This window comes from Saccostrea cucullata, unplaced genomic scaffold (assembly GCF_032062105.1).
Source record: "Saccostrea cucullata isolate Sc308-1 unplaced genomic scaffold, CSIRO_AGI_Scuc_v1 ctg2741, whole genome shotgun sequence".
Classification (NCBI taxonomy): domain Eukaryota; kingdom Metazoa; phylum Mollusca; class Bivalvia; order Ostreida; family Ostreidae; genus Saccostrea; species Saccostrea cuccullata.
The window spans coordinates 14,468-32,022 of record NW_026935327.1 but is presented as its reverse complement, the minus strand read 5'-3'; the positions used below and the strand labels follow the sequence as shown (position 1 = coordinate 32,022).

Below are 17,555 nucleotides of genomic sequence, written 5' to 3'. Positions count from 1 at the left end.
TATATTATTGACAATCAAGTTGATGAAACAAGAATATCAACAGTCTCGTTTAAAGTCATCATTTCGTAAATTCTATGGTCGATACAATGACCTTGTCAGCAAATACAATTTATCATTGAATGAAATGCTGACTGACGTTTTTCATACCAATTGTTAGTCCATTATTTATACACTGAATTGACCACGGATTTTTTCCGTTATATCCTGATTATGACAACGAGCACACGGCGGGTGTGACCGGTCGGCAGGGGATGCTCACTCCTCCATGGCACCTGATCCCACCTCTGATGTTTCAGAGGTCCGTGTTTGCTCTGCTCTTATTTTGTATATTTGTTTAATGGATGTTGAGATTGAATACTGTTCGTTATTTCCATGTCCTTCTTCATACATAATTCTTGGTTTCTTGGTATTGGTTTTTGATTTCGATGAACGGTGTTGCCGTGGTTACTAAAAATAGAAATTTCTGTTAAATACTCTCAAAATGCTACTCCAAATAACAGTTTTAGTCTGGTTATAATATAATGTGGCATGCAAGTAGACTGCACGAAGGACATAAAGAGACTTAATCAAGGATCATTTATTCATTATTCTATTTATTGCTTTTGAAAAGTTTCAATTTCTAACTGCTTAAGTACTTTTCTCTTCCTTTGCTATAAGTACAAACCAGTAGAGCTTCAGTCTCAACAGAGACTTCTGGTTTAGGAATTGTTGTTGAGCAGATCCACGAAATTCAATGTTCTTTGAATTGAGAAATACAATATTTATTTGTATATATCAACAGTCTCGTTTAATGTCATCATTTCGTAAATTCTATGGTCGATACACTGACCTTGTCATCAAATACAATTTATCATTGAATGAAATGCTGACTGACGTTTTTTCATTTTTTGTTTAGTTCCATTATTTATACACTGAATTGACCACGGATATTTTCCGTTATTTCCTGATTATGACAACGAGCACACGGCGGGTGTGACCGGTCTGCAGGGGATGCTCACTCCTCCATGGCACCTGATCCCACCTCTGATGTTTCGGAGGTCCGTGTTTGCTCTGCTCTTATTTTGTATACTCATTTAATGGAAGTGAAATTGAATACTGTTCGTTATTTCCATATCCTTCTTGTATAGGCAATGATTTAGTCCTCAAAACGGTGTATCCTTGAAAACATCGTTTTTACAAAATCCATGCTGGCAACGAAAATTAGTGAAACTACAGGAAATAGTATTTTCATGAGATACTGAAAGTTTCTTCTAATGCTGGGTCTTTATTGAGCAGTCGTTTCAAAATTGTTTATGTATCATAATTTATATTTTATACCTTATATGATAATATTATTATTATGTTCCCCAAACGAAGTTGGGGAACATATTGTTTTTACTCTGTTTCTTATTATTATTATTCTTATTATTAGGGTCTTCCGTCTTCAGCGGAAGACCCTTCTATTATTCTTATGTTTCTTTTTCACTTTTCTTATTATTATTAGGGTCTTCCGTCTTCAGCGGAAGACCCTTCTATTATTCTTCGGTTTCTTTTTCACTTTTATTATTATTTTTTTCTATTTTCTCCTTACCGATTTTGTGCAGATGATTTCTCAGAGATGGCTTGATGGATTTAGTTCAAATTTTCAGAGATTATGTGTTCCTATCTGAAGTTTGTACCCGCAACTTGATTTTGAGAAATTCACTTCCGGTCGGAAGTTATCGCCCTTTGATCGAAATTTAGACGACCTCCTTGTCCGTGATGGAACTCAAAAACGGTTCAAGCTAGAACGCTGAAATTTTCAGGGATGATAGAGGACATGTTGCCATAATGCACCTGGGTCAGGATATTTTCCGGAAGTGTCTAGTATGGAAGCTCGGTAGGGGTCAAAAATTAGGACACGAATCATGACTGATTTTGGGAGACATTTTGCATCGTATCTTTTAAAGTATAAATATTTTGTTAAAACATACTGAACATCATTTGTGCAAAATGACAAGATCTTTAATATGATATCAAGAAAAAAGTGCTGACTCATCAAATTAAGGACCAAAAGGGGCCAAATCTTTTCATTCGATAACTCTTTAGCAGTCAGTATTTTGTAATATATTACTGAAGCAAAAATGTTGTTCTAAACAGTCTACAACTACATATTATGATCTTGATTCCGTATGATACATAATTAGGGGCCACAAGGGGCCAGAATGCTCAATCTTTGACGCTTTATATCTCGAAAATGAGAAATATTTTGATAAGTAATATTGAACAAAAGATGTTCAAAATCATGTTCTGAACAATATGCAACCTTTCATTTTTCGCTTAATGTCCCCATTAAGGAGTTGAAGGGTTGGCCCCTAAATATTTCTTTTGCAAATAATTCAAAAACGAAAAATAATCTCTGAATAGCTGTTGAACAAAACGTGTTCAAAATCCTAAGAGCTTTAAGATGAGATCAAGAAAAAGGGGCTAGACATTCAAATTAGGGGCCGAAAGGGGCCAAAAATCTTCAATCGATAACTCATTAGCAGTCAATATTTAGTAATACATTACTGAAGCAAAGATGTTTATCTCAACCATTTGCAACTATATATTATGGTTTTTATGTCGTATGGTACATAATTAGGGGTCACAAGGGGCTAGAATATTAAATCTTTGACGCTTTATATCTCGAAAGTGAGAAATATTTTGATAAGTAATATTGAACAAAAGATGTTCAAAATAATGTTCTGAACAATATGCAACCTTTCATTTTTCGCTAAACGTCCCCATTAGGGAGTTGAAGGGTTGGCCCCTAAATATTTCTTTTGCAAATAATTCGAAAATGAAAAAGAATCTCTGAATAGTTATTGAACAAAAAGTGTTCAAAGTCCAACAAGCTTTAAGATGAAATCAAGAAAAAGGGGCTGGGCGATCAAATTAGGGGCCAAGAGGGGCCAACAGTCTTCAATCGATAACTCTTTAGCAGTCAGTATTTTGTAATACATTACTGAAGCAAAAATATTGTTCTAAACAGTCTACATCTATATATTATGATTTTGATGCCGTATGATACATAATTAGGGGCCACAAGGGGCCAGAATGCTCAATCTTTGACGCTTTATATCTCGAAAATGAGAAATATTGTGATAAGAAATATTGAACAAAAGATGTTCAAAATCATGTTCTGAACAATATGCAACCTTTCATTTTTCGCTTAATGTCCCCATTAAGGAGTTGAAGTGTCGGCCCCTAAATATTTCTTTTGCAAATAATTCAAAAACGAAAAAGAATCTCTGAATACATGTTGAACAAAAAGTGTTCAAAATCCTAAGAGCTTTAAGATGAGATCAAGAAAAAGGGGCTAGACATTCAAATTAGGGGCCGAAAGGGGCCAAAAATCTTCAATCGATAACTCATTAGCAGTCAATATTTAGTAATACATTACTGTAGCAAAGATGTTTATCTCAACCATTTACAACTATATATTATGATTTTTATGTCGTATGGTACATAATTAGGGGTCACAAGGGGCCAGAATGTTAAATCTTTGACGCTTTATATCTCGAAAGTGAGAAATATTTTGATAAGTAATATTGAACAAAAGATGTTCAAAATAATGTTCTAAACAATATGCAACCTCTCATTTTTCGCTAAACGTCCCCATTAGGGAGTTGAAGGGTTGGCCCCTAAATATTTCTTTTGCAAATACTTCGAAAATGAAAAAGAATCTCTGAATAGTTATTGAACAAAAAATGTTCAAAACCAAACAACCTTTAAGATGAAATCAAGAAAAAGGGGCTGGGCGATCAAATTAGGGGCCAAGAGGGGCCAACAGTCTTCATTCGATAACTCTTTAGCAGTCAGTATTTTGTAATACATTACTGAAGCAAAAATGTTGTTCTAAACAGCCTACATCTATATATTATGATTTTGATGCCGTATGATACATAATTAGGGGTCACAAGGGGCCAGAATGTTAAATCTTTGACGCTTTATATCTCGAAAGTGAGAAATATTTTGATAAGTAATATTGAACAAAAGTTGTTCAAAATCATGTTCTGAACAATATGCAACCATTCATTTTTCGCTAAATGTCCCGGTAAAGGAGTTGAAGGGTTGGCCCCTAAATATTTCTTTTGCAAATAACTCGAAAATGAAAAATAATCTCTGAATAGTTGTTGAACAAAAGGTGTTCAAAATCCTACATGTAAGAGCTTTAAGAAGAAATCAAGAAAAAGGGGTTAGGCACTTAAATTAGGGGTCAAGAGGGGCTAAAAGTCTTCAATCGGTAACTTTTTAGCAGTCAATATTTTGTAATATATTACTGAAGCAAAAATGTGAATCTCAACAATCTACAGCTATATATTATAATCTAAATGTCGTATGTTACATATTAAGGGGCCATAAGGGGCCAAAATGCTGAATCTTTGACGCTTTATATCTCGAAAGTGAGAAATATTTTGATAAGTAATATTGTACAAAGGATGTTCAAAATCACGTTCTGAACAATATTGAACAATATGCAACCATTCATTTTTCGCTAAACGTCCCTATTTAGGAGTTGAAGGGTTGGCAAATAACTTAAAAACAAAAAAGAATCTCTGAATAGTTGTTGAACTAAATGTGATCAAAATCCTGAGAGCTTTAAGATTATATTAAGAAAAAGGGCTGATCTCTAATATTAGGGGAAGTGTAGGGCCAAAAGTCGAATTTTTAAAGTTTTTAATGTTCAATGTCTCTTTAAAGATTATGGAAAATCGTTATTTTAGAATGAAAATCTCAATCAAATTCTTATCTCATCTCATCAAGAATCGGACGGAAGACCCACTCGTTGCTCGCAACGAGATCGTATCTAGTTATTATTATTATTCTTTTTTTCTGCACAAATTTTGTGCAGAAGATTTCTCAGAGATGGTTGGATGGATTTGCTTCAAATTTTCAGGGATGTTGCAGGATAATCTGAAGTTTATACCGGCTGAAGGATTTTGTGAAAATCACTTCCGGTCTAGAGTTATCGCCCTTTTATCAAAATTCAGAGGACCTCCTTGTCCGTTCATTTTCTCGAAAACGGCTTGAGCTAGAGCGCTGAAATTTTCAGTGATTATAGAGGACATGTCCCCATGTTACTGGGAGTTTGGATAGTTTCCGGAAGTACCTAGTATGGAAGCTCGGTAGGGGTCAAAATTTAGGACACGAATCACGAGTGATTTTTGGAGACATTTTGCATCATATCTTTTAAAGTATAAATATTTTGTAAGAACATACTGAACATCATTTGTGCAGAACAACGAGATCTTTCAAATGATATCAAGAAAAAAATGCTGACTCATCACATTAGGGGCAGAAAGGGGCCAAAAGTCTTTAATCGATAACTCTTTATCAGTTAATATTTTGTAATATAATACTGAAGCAAAAATGTTTATCTCAACAATCTACAGCTATATATTATAATTTTTATGACGTATGGTACATAATTAGGGGCCACAAGGGGCCAGAATGCCAAATCTTTGACGCTTTATATCTCGAGAGTGAGAAATATTTTGATAAGTAATATTGAACAAAAGATGTTCAAAATAATGTTGTGAACAATATGCAACCTTTCATTTTTCGCTAATCGTCCCCATTAGGGAGTTGAAGGGTTGGCCCCTAAATATTTCTTTTGCGAATAACTCGAAAACGAAAAAGAATCTCTGAATAGTTGTTGAGTAAAAAGTGCTCAAAATCCTAAGAGCTTTAAGATGATATCAAGAAAAAGGGGCTGGACACTCAAATTAGGGGCCAAAAAGGGCTAAAAGTCTTTTTTCGATAACTCTTTAACAGTCAATATTTTGTAATACATTACTGAAGCAAAAATGTTTATCTCAACAATCTAAAACTGTATATCATGATTTTTATGTCGTATATTACATAATTAGGGGCTACAAAGGGCCAGAATGCCAAATCGTTGATGCTTTAGATCTCGAAAGTGAGAAATATTTTGACAAGTAATATTGAACAAAAGATGTTCAAAATCATGTTCTGAACAATATGCAACCTTTCATTTTTCGCTAAACGTCCCCATTAGGGAGTTGAAGGGTTGGCCCCTAAATATTTCTTTTGCAAATAACTCGAAAACGAAAAAGAATCTCTGAATAGTCGTTGAACAAAAAGTGTTCAAAATCCTAAAAGCTTCAAGATGAAATCAAGAAAAAGGGGCTGGGCACTCAAATTAGGGGCAGAAAGGGGCCAAAAGTCTTCAATCGATAACTCTTTAGCTGTTAATATTTTGTAATACATTACTTAAGCAAAAATGTTTATCTCAGCCATCTACAGCTATATATTATGATTTTCATGTCATATGGTACATAATTAGGGGCCACAAAGGGCCAGAATGCTAAATCTTTGACGCTTTATATCTCGAGAATAAGAAATATTTTGAGAAGCAACATTGAACAAAAGATGTTCAAAATCATGTTTTGAACAATATGAAACCTTTCATTTTTCGCTAAACGACCCCATTAGGGAGTTGAAGGGTTGGCCCCTAAATAATTCTTTTATGAATAACTCGAAAACGAAAAAGAATCTCTGAATAGTTGTTGAACAAAAAGTGCTCAAAATCCTAAGAGCTTTAAGATTAAATCAAAAAAAAGGTGCTGGGCACTCAAATTAGGGGCCAAGAGGGGCCAAGAGTCTTCAATCGATAACTCTTTCTCTCTTAATATTTTGTAATACATTACTGAAGCAAATATGTTGATCTCAGCCATCTACAACTATATATTATGATTTTCATGTCGTATGGTACATGATTAGGGGCCACAAGGGGCCAGAATGCTAAATCTTTGACACTTCATATCTCGAAAGTGAGAAATATTTTGAGAAGTAATATTGAACAAAAGATGTTCAAAATCATTTTCTAAACAATATGAAACCTTTCATTTTTCGCTAAACGTCCCCATTAGGGAGTTGAAGGGTTGGCCCCTAAATATTTCTTTTGCTAATAACTCGAAAATGAAAAAGAATCTCTGAACACTTGTTGAACAAAAAGTGTTAAAAAGCATGAGATCTTTCAGATCATTTGAAGAAAAAAAGACTGGTCCCTTACATAAAGGGCCAAGAGGGGCCAGAATTTGAATTTATGACAGTTTAACGTTCAATATTTAAAAATACCATCACGGTAGCACAATCGTTTTTCTTAAGAAAATTATCATTGTAAAAAAATCTCAATCAAAATCTTTTCTCATCTCATCAAGAATCGAACGGAAGACCCACTCGTTGTTCACAACGAGATCTCATCTAGTTATTATTATTTTTCTTCCTGGGAAAATTTTGTCCGCGAGTGATCTTGTAAACTACACATCTGACTTAGGTGAAACCTTTTTAGGGTAAGTAGGCATGTTATGTAGATTTGCGGAATCAAGGTCATTTTGCGCGCACGTGCTTGCAAGAGCGCGCACGTGCAAAACTTAAAATGACCAATATATAATGGATATAACCGTAACTTTTCTATTTTGTGACGAAATGTTTTGAAACTTATAATGTAAGGATATATTAGTAGTATGCACAAGATGACACGGTCAAAATAGCAAGATCGCACGCTCATGCACGTGCGCTTCGCTCTGATTGGCTGAAACTAAAGTCTCAATATCTTTTTTGTCTTTTGATAAAATCATTTGAAATTTTGAACATAGTCATACATTAGGGAGATCTACAGCCTGTAATATAAGATTTATCATGAAAGCATGTGCATGCACATGTGCTTGCAAGAGCTCGCACGTGCAACGCGAGAAATGTCCAATATAATTGATACAGACGTAACTATTTAAATTATTGTTGAAATGCTTTGAAACTCATATTATAAGTATATATTAGAAGCATAGACAAAATGACATGGTCAAAAAAGTAAGATCTCACGCGCATGCACGTGTGCTTCGCTCTGATTGGCTGAAATTAAATTCTCAATATCTTTCTTGTTTCTTGTCATAATCCTTTGAAATTTTGAACACAGACTCATATTATGAAGATCTACAGCATGATATATAAGAATTTTCATGAAAGCATGTGCATGCCCGCTTGCTGCAATCTGATTGGCTGAAACATTAAATGGCGATATCTCCTTTGTTTTTTGACGAAATGCTTTGAAATTTAAAACATAGTCATGCATTAGGATATCCTACAATATGATAAAGAAAAAAATCATGAAATCACACGCATGCACGTGTGCTGCAATCTGATTGGCTTAAACTTGAAATGGCTATAACTCCCTTGTTTTTCAACCAAAGAGGATGGGATTTAGAATATAGATAGATATTAGGGACTGCTACAAGAAGGTATGGTCATCATGCACGTGCACGCACGTGCGTGCATTTGGAACGAGTGAAATGAAAAATACACTTGAAAGAGTGATTTTTCTTACTTTTTGACTGAATGCTTTAATATATTGTATATTAAAATTTGTAGATAGTGTAGACAAGATGATGTGATCATAACGCACATACATTCATATGCGCACGGGTGCAATGCTAAAATTTGAGTATAATTGGTATTCTTCTGATAAAACGTTGTTAAAGTTAAAAATGCACAGAGTTTGTCTTATTTAATGAAGCTTACAGGGAATATGGCACCAAAAAGGAGTTGGGGAGCGTTTGGGGAACATCTGTAACGGTCCCCGTTACAATTAGCACTAGTTTAAATTATTTTACACAAATATATGAACACGAGAAAGTGAACCTGAATCAAACTATATATTCTTGTGATTTTGGAAAAAGTCTCTCTCACAAATAATTTAAGTCATTATTTAAAATACAATGGTTTACATGTATTTGATTTTCTTCACTTTACCACTGCCAAACTCGGTCACAAAGAGGTTGTCTCTGGTGTCTACACATAAACCCCATGGATTCTGTAGATCACAGTTATCAATGTAACGGAGGAACTGTCCATCCTGATCTAGGATGTGGATACAGTGGTTGTTATAGTCTGATATCAGGATCTGACTCTGGCTGTCTGTTGTGATGCCGACTGGATCAAATGTTACCTTGGTAGTAGAGGGATGACCAGAGTATCTAAATCGGAGTTTTCCTGCCTGATTAACCACCACTATTTCTCTGGCTCCACAGTCAGCGACACAGATATCCAGGTTCTTATTCTCATTGATGTATTTAATGCTACCATATGAATACAGAGGTTTACCTTCACTATCAAACTGAATGGTTTGTTTCTCTGTGGAGCCAGAGTAACGGACAACTTTTGATTGTTTATCATCGTCACTGTCCATGGTAACCAGGAGGTTACCAGAAGAGGTACTACAGACATTGTGAGGTGCCCACCCCTGTAGTCTGATCACTTCCTGTATCTGTTTATTCTTCACTATGTTTACAGTTCTTGTACCACGGTCAGTATAAACTAGGTCTCCACTCCTTGTCACTGCTATGTCATGTGGCCAGTTTCCAGACTTGGTTTGGATTGACTTCAGTAGTTTGCCCTGGAGGTTGTATAGTTTCATGATTTTGTCTTCTCCACATGTCCAAATTTCTTCATCACTGAGACAGGTAACACTGGTTAGTAAGCCATACACAGTGTCTATGGTGGTGATGAGCTCAGGTTCATCTAGCAGTGGTTTGATTGGAGGACAGGATACAGCTTCTGGTGCCTTCATTGTGTAGCCATGTTCTTCTGTTGTAATGGATAATGCTGACAGAGAACCAAACATTTGATGGAGCTGTTCTGTGTTGATCTGATGAGGAGAATAACTTGGTAATAGAACATTTACTTTAGGAGGTAAACTTCTGAATTCAGCATTTCTAGGTTTGTACCCAGCGGTTAGGGAGACATCATTGGAGTCCAGTAATTTCTTCAGATCAACTATGCTCTGTTTTACTTCAGAAGTAATCTGTTTGATTTCTTTTTCCTGTTTATTTAGAGCAGTCAGGTGTTTAGTTTTCATATCATCAATTTCAGATTTCTGTTTGTTGACAACAATGTTAATTTTTCTGTGCCAGTCTTCTCCTTGTTTGGTGACAGCTGATGTCAGTTTCTGATAATGCTTTTCCAACTTTACTTTTTCAGAGTCTAGATCTGATGAAATTTCTTCATAAGTAGGTAATATTCTTTCTTCTAGTTCTTTCAGATCCGTCTTAAAAATTTCTTTCATAAAGCTTGGTTTCTGCAAGATATCTTTGAATTCATGACCATGATGTTCACCCGAGGAGATGCAGGTAGAACAGACAGGGATGTCACATTTCTTCAGTAAAGTTCACAATGTTTCTCGGTGTGGTTTGGACATTTTGGGTAGTTAAGGTTAGGAGTTGTTGTTCTGTGTTTGTATGGAACAACTTTGTGTCTTTTAGATGAATCAGACAGATGCTCCCCTACGCAGGCCTTACACAGGTTAATCTGACAAAGTTCACAATGACTCTGTAATGCAGCTGTTTGACACAGGTCACAGAGGAGGAGTACTTGAGCTCTGTCCAGGGGGTCCATCACTGGGGGCATGGGTCACTGACTACAGAAATATTAAACAATTTTGAATAAATACAATATAGAAGAGTTGTTTTGTTAGAGAAATTGTTAGACAGTGTAGGTTTAGAAATAACAGGAAGGATCTATTTGTAGCGTATTGGCATGTTGGCATGTAAACTTTTCTTCTTTTTGATTAAAAAAAAAATCAGGAAGAAATTTTAGATAACAATCAAAACAGTTCATGTAGTTAATAAATATAATTTATCTAATATATCTAAAGTGGCCCTCTCATGCAATTTATCTGTATTATACGTACTATTGTACTAGACTTGAGATCAATAATGATATCTGGAAATGTTTTTGCAGCAAGTTAAATTTCTTGATATAATATAGCCTCACCTCTAAATCAAATATGGCCTCCCTGATAATCCCGTACATCACAATTTACTTCCTTGTCTTTGTTCTAAATATTTACCTGTTACCAGGTCACGTGATTTAAATACCTCAGCTATCTAAATATCAACCTATGTAGAGAGTACGATTAGATTAAAATTAAGGGGTGTTATTAACAATAGTTACCGTATATGGACATTAAACCCATGAAAATGAACTTTAGAGTCATCCTCTCTATCTTTTATCTCCAGCTGTGTATATATCCATCATATTTTTGTCCATACGAAAAGTCTTTGAAATATTTTCTCCCTTAATTTTGTAGACGTTTATTATAAAATTAACTATACACGTGTACCTGTCCTGGTATTTAAATTCAGATCAGGTTTTTCTACGTTTTTACGACGGGTTCATTTTCAACAAGTGGGAATAGATAGAATGAACCCACCTGCTGACCCGCAGTGAGCCTACGATACTGAAGCTCTCTGAAATTACGGTAATTAATTCTCTGCTCGTCCATCTGTTTTTCTCAGACTAGCCAGCTAAAAGATCTATGTAAAGTACTTCAAATCAATTAATCTAAAAATTTGAATTATCATTTTATTTTATTTTTGAGTTGTTTGCTAAAGAACCTTTATAGTTACCTAATTTTAGAATCAATAGAGCATGAAAGCCAATAAAATTGGCAACATCAACATTTTTTTTTTCGTTCTGAGCACTTTTGGACGCCACCAATGGAGACAATTAGGGAGAAATTTTTTAAATTGATCGTGAGCTTTCTGTTTTTCAAGCTGAATATCGCAGGTTGATATTGTGAAACAAACATTCGTGACATCAGTCTGGGATGTTATTGGTTATACTATTTAGTTGAGTACTACAAAACTCATTGTGTCTGCTTCTTAGCTGATGACACTGGAAAAAGATATGCATGCCTACTTAATATCATCATTCAATGCATTTTTTGTGATTGTACACTGTACATATTCGATGAAAGTATGCTAACCGCTTTTCAGTACTTTGATTTTCATAGGCATAGGCGTAGTCACAGGGGGCAGCGGGGGCACTACCCCCCCCCCCTCCACTTTCAGATCTGTGGGGGCAAGAGTATGTCTGCCCCCCCCCCCCCCCCCCCCCCCACTTTTTAATGAAGAACAAAGCCTTTGAAGAAAAAGTTGGCTACTACCTCCCTACTACCCGAGTTTGGTGAATTTTCCCTTTCTTTTTCATTTTTTTATTTTGCTTGTCAAAGAATTTCTGGACTTGAGCCCCCCCCCCCCTCCCACGAAATAGGATTTTCGAGTTTGGGGAACTTTCAATTTTGTTTTTCTTCTCAAAGAATTTCTGGACTTGAGCCCCCCCCCCCCTCCCCCGCTTTTAAATTTAAGTTAAGTTCTGTGAAATTCCTTTAAAACGCTTCTCCTTCTACAGTTTTAATCTGATTTCAATATAACTTGGCACACAAGTAGACTACACTAAGATACATAGTATAGTGCATCGGTTTTTGATTTCGATGAACGGTGTTGCCATGGTTACTAAAAATAGAATTTTCTGTGAAATTCCTTAAAAACGCTACTCCTTTTACAGTTTTGGTCTGATATCAATATTACTTCGCACACAAGTAGACTACACTAAGATACATAGAATAGTGCATAGGTTTTTGATTTCGATGAATGGTTTTGCCATGGTTACTAAAAATAGAATTTTCTGTGAAATTCCTTAAAAACGCTACTCCTTCTGCAGTTTTTTTTTCTGATTTTAATATAACTTGGCACACAAGTAGACTACACTAAGATACATAGAATTGTGCATCGACTTTTGATTTCGATGAACGGTGTTGCCATGGTTACTAAAAATAGATTTTTTTTTAAAATTCCTTAAAAACGCACCTCCTTCTACAGTTTTTGTCTGATTTCAGTATTACTTGGTACACAAGTAGACAACACTAAGCTGATACATAGAATAGTGCATCGGTTTTTGATTTCGATGAACGGTATTGCTATGGTTACTAAAAATAGATTTTTTTGTGAAATTCCTTTGATACACTACTCCTTCTACAGTTTTGGTCTGATTTCAAAATAAGTTGGCACACAAGTAGACTACACAAAGATACTGTACATAAAATAGTTCAATAGTCTTTGATAAGTACAAACCAGTAGAGCTACAGTCTCAACAGAGACTTCTGGTTTATCCACCTTTCAACCATTTATAGTTGTCTCTTCAGGCAATAAAGTCGTAAGAAGTGAATTTTCTGCAATATAACAAATAATTTTTGTCAAGCGAGTTTATAACTTGTAGAGACGAGTATAAAGGGTTGGGAGGTGTATAAAATATACATATTGGCTACAGAATGTGTCTAGAATTAGGGAGTAAAAGGTGGTTGATTGACCAATGCTTGAAAGTGGGTGATTTCCCCCAAAAACGCGCAAAACATATTGCGCCGTAAATTGCATGCACCTTTTTTGCATTACAGGATCTGTAGCGTTATGGCCAAAGACAAATATATAAAACAGATCTGCAGCTACATCTTATCTATAACTTTATGCTATTACATAACATAAATTGCTCTAGATAGAACATTTAATTGATGCTTTCACACATTATTTATTAGGTAGGGGGTACATATCCTATTTTTTATTAAAAGAAAAAAAAGTAACGCCAGGTGTCTGTGCTTGCACATGAATCATATGTATTCCTTTTGAGAACTTTCCTTTGGTACCAATAATTTTAAATTAATTAAGTTGTTTGAATTAAGGACTTGGAGTATGATCTACTAAGTAATGAAAAACTGAAAACCCTGATCGCCATAACTTTTTACTGGTAAAAGGGAGGGGGGTCAAAGAGGCAATAATTTTATTCTGTTTTAATCCTAGTTCTTGATCTTAGAGTTTGAAATATATTTGAAGACTTATATCTTGGTCTATATAGAGCTTTCATCATCTGAATCAGTGTTTCACAAGATCATCTTCTTTTCAAATTGTCTCATTTGAATTTATCACACTGCTCAACGCGTTTATGGCAACTCGGTTGTTATCAAATACTCGGTGCAGGAAAAAATTAAATTTCTTTTCGTTTTCATAATATTGCTTATGTTAAGCGTAAAGTTTTGCGCATTTATTTTTGCGTGATTTGGACAAGGTATTTAAATCCCGTCTCAGGCCGTTTTGGTCATTCGAGTTTGTACTCAGCTATAAATAGCAAACAATACCATGAATACTGATGTCGAACGAGAAGAAATTGCACGTGATAGAGAACCATCCAGGGAGAACTCTGCGGATAAAAACATTACAATAGACGAGGCTTTAACTCTCTTTTCTTCAAGATTGAAGACGGTTTTAAGGGACGAAAGGGCTAATTTTAGACAGGAGTTAGAGGAACAAGTATCCGATATAAGGCGTGAATTGGTGCTTAGGAAACCGGACAGTAAAAGCTCCGTTCATTTTAAATATTCCGGTTGCAAAAACCAGTTTGACTTTAACTCCGAAAGAATAGACGAATTACAGCTGGCAGAAGATTATTTCAAGTACGGTAGAATTGAAGAGGCTCGTGAAATTGTGAGTCAGGCTAAAGATAAGTTATCTGAGAGAAACACGCATATCAAAATAGCAGACAAATATGGGTGGGATACTCTGGAAGAATATCTGGGTGATGATTTCGTTAATGGTCCTGATGAACTGGCAAAATTACGCAAAGCGGAATGAATCCCGTGCCATTAAGCGTAGGAAGGAGACTAAGGACAAAAAGCCTTATGACAGAAACAGCGACTCGGGTTCTAAAGCAGTCATGCGGAGCGACCTTTTTCGTGTCGACAATTCAGAAGTTATCAAACCATATCTCAACCAAGGATTTGCCCTTACTCAACCGGCCTCAGCCCCAGGAATCTATGGGAGGACTTGGTCAGGCCCTCAACCCAACCAAAGCAGGTTTTCATACCCAAGATCTACAGTGTGTTTCTACTGTTTCGGCGAAGGCCACGTCTCGACCCAGTGTCCACTCAAGATACAGGGAATGGGCAGGGTTTCAATGCCCACTGCAACCATCACAAACGCAGAATCAGAGAAGAAAACTAAGAGTTAATCATCAGGATGAACAAAATGATTTGGTGAGTCTTAATTCAGAACTTTTGCCATGTAAATCTGAATTTAAAAACGATTTTTCACAAAGTGACAACGTCAAAGGTCGTTTAAGTAATCATGTAGAATTTTGGAAAAATGTTCTTAAGGTTAGTGACACAGATTGTAATATTGTTTCTGCTGGGTATATTGTTCCATTTTTTCAGCACCCGGAAGCAAAATCTTTTGACAATAACAAATCAGCGTTATGTCATTCTAAATTTGTGTATTTAAGCATTGAAGAACTGTTAAAAAAAGGGTATTATTTTAAAAACTTCATATATACCGCACGTAGTAAATCCCCTGACAGTTTCTGTAAATGCAAAGGGCAAAGAAAGATTAATTCTAGATTTGAGGCACGTAAATCAATATGTCATTTTGTACAAATTTAAACTTGAGGGCATCAAAGAGGCGTTAGATTTTGTTCAAAAGGATGGTTTTATGTTTAAGTTTGACTTATCTTCTGGCTATCATCATATTGATTTACATCCTTCTATGTATAAATATTTTGGATTTGCATGGTCAGGGGATTATTACGTATTCACTTCCTTACCATTTGGCCTGTCTTCGGCGCCTTTCATTTTCACAAAAATTCTTAGAAATTTGGTACGATTTTGGAGAGAACGAGGTATTTCATTACAGAGTTTTATACCTTGACGACGGATTTGGATTTGCAGATAGTTATTCTAATTGTATGCAATCATCTAATTTTGTTCAAGATACCTTGTTTAAGGCAGGTTTTATTGTTAATAAAGAAAAGTCATTATGGATGCCAGTTCAAACTTTAGATTGGTTAGGATTTAGATGGAATCTTGTACAGGGTACCTTAGAATTACAAAAAAGTAAGCTAGAAGATTTTCTAGACTTGTTAGAGCAACTTAAAAATAAAAATTTTTATGTGTCTGCAAGAATATTAGCCAAGGTTACAGGGAAAATAATATCCTTTTCAGCAAGTTTGGGTTCAGTGTGCAGATTTATGACAAGGCATATGCACTTGTCTATATGTGCAAGAAAGTCGTGGGACACATTTTTTCAGTTGTCCAATGAAACAATTGCTGAGATCAATTTTTGGAAACTAAATTGTATGTGTTTACCTTTTAAGAAAATTTTTCAAGAATATGTATTACCAGAAAGACTCATTTATACAGATGCTAGCGATCACGCAGGCGCTAGTTATTGTTTACAAATCCTTGGTAAGATTTTTCATAGGCAATGGACAGAGGAGGAATCCAAGAGAAGTTCAACTTGGAGAGAACTCAAGGCTATTGAAATGACATTAGATGCATTTAAGGTAGAACTTGAAGGTAAATGTGTAAAAGTTAGCACGGATAATCAAAATGCTGTAAGAATCATAGAAGTGGGAAGTATGAAAACAGAATTGCATGCTGTAGCTTTTGCAATTGTAAAAATTTGTGTTATGTACAGAATAACTTTAGATGTGAATTGGTTACCAAGGGATGAAAATATTGTCGCTGATTTTTTCAGTAAAATGTATGATCCAGATGATTGGGCCATTGATCAAAGAATTTTCAATTTCTTCAATATAAAATGGGGTCCATTTACGTGTGATTTGTTCGCCAATTGCTACAATCATAAGGTTAAGAAGTTCTATTCAAAATTTGCAGATAATTTAACGACAGGTGTTGATGCATTTTCTTTTGATTGGAGTGTAGATTATAATTGGATTGTTCCCCCAGTAAGATTGATTTCTAAAGTTATTCGGCATTTAATTTCATGTAAAGGGAAAGGCGTTCTTATTGCACCTAAATGGATTTCATCCCCTTTTTGGTCCAGTATTGTAAATAAAGATGGATCGTTTAAAGGTTTTGTGAAGGATTATGTAGAATATAAAAATCCATCTAGATTTTTTGTCAGTGGATCGCAGAAGAACAGCGTTTTTAATGAGGGAAATGTGTCATTCAATGTTGTTGTGTTAAGATTGGACACTAATCAGGATATTTAAAGGTGATTAATTTGTGACTATCAGTGTTTGAAGGCTATGTTTTCCGACAAGGAAATTATATTCGGACTATGTTTCACTCAACTATGTGAGTGTTCTGATATGCATACTATGTCGTTTACGTTATAAAAGTGTACATATTAATTCTATGTGAAAAAATATGTTTTTTATCATTGATTCTCATCATTATGCTGTACTGTATTGTGTTGTTTGTGTTTTGTAGAAGATGAGACCCACCACTTCTCAATGGAATGAATTAGACGGATTAAAGAGGGATAATCCCGAGTTATCCTCCTTAGTAGACGAAGTTCCAAATATTGTAAGAGCAAGCAAATCCGAAAACACAAATAAACAATATGATTGCTATTTTAGAAAGTTTTCAGATTGGTGTCGAGGTTATCAATTTTCAGCCTTACCTGCAGATGTCTGTACAGTAGTTTTATACATTTCTTTTTTGGTTCAGAACAACGTTTCAGTCTCTGTGCTCAACTCCAATTTTTTCAGTATTTCATGGCAACATAATTTTCACCTTGTTAAAAACCCGTGCGAAGAAAATTTTGTTATTTATACATTTGAAGGTGCAAAAAGAATTTTGTCCAAACCAATAAAAAAGAAAGAGCCTGTTTCAATTGAAATTATGAATATGCTTTTTACAGCTTATGGTAATTCTAAAGATTTGTCAAAGATTAGAATTTATTGCA

General features: G+C 35.1%; 1 pseudogene; it reads right to left on the bottom strand.

The window, feature by feature from the left end:
- Positions 1-8,617: 8,617 nt before the first annotated feature.
- Positions 8,618-10,930, bottom strand: LOC134242484 (uncharacterized; annotated as a pseudogene).
- Positions 10,931-17,555: the final 6,625 nt, after the last annotated feature.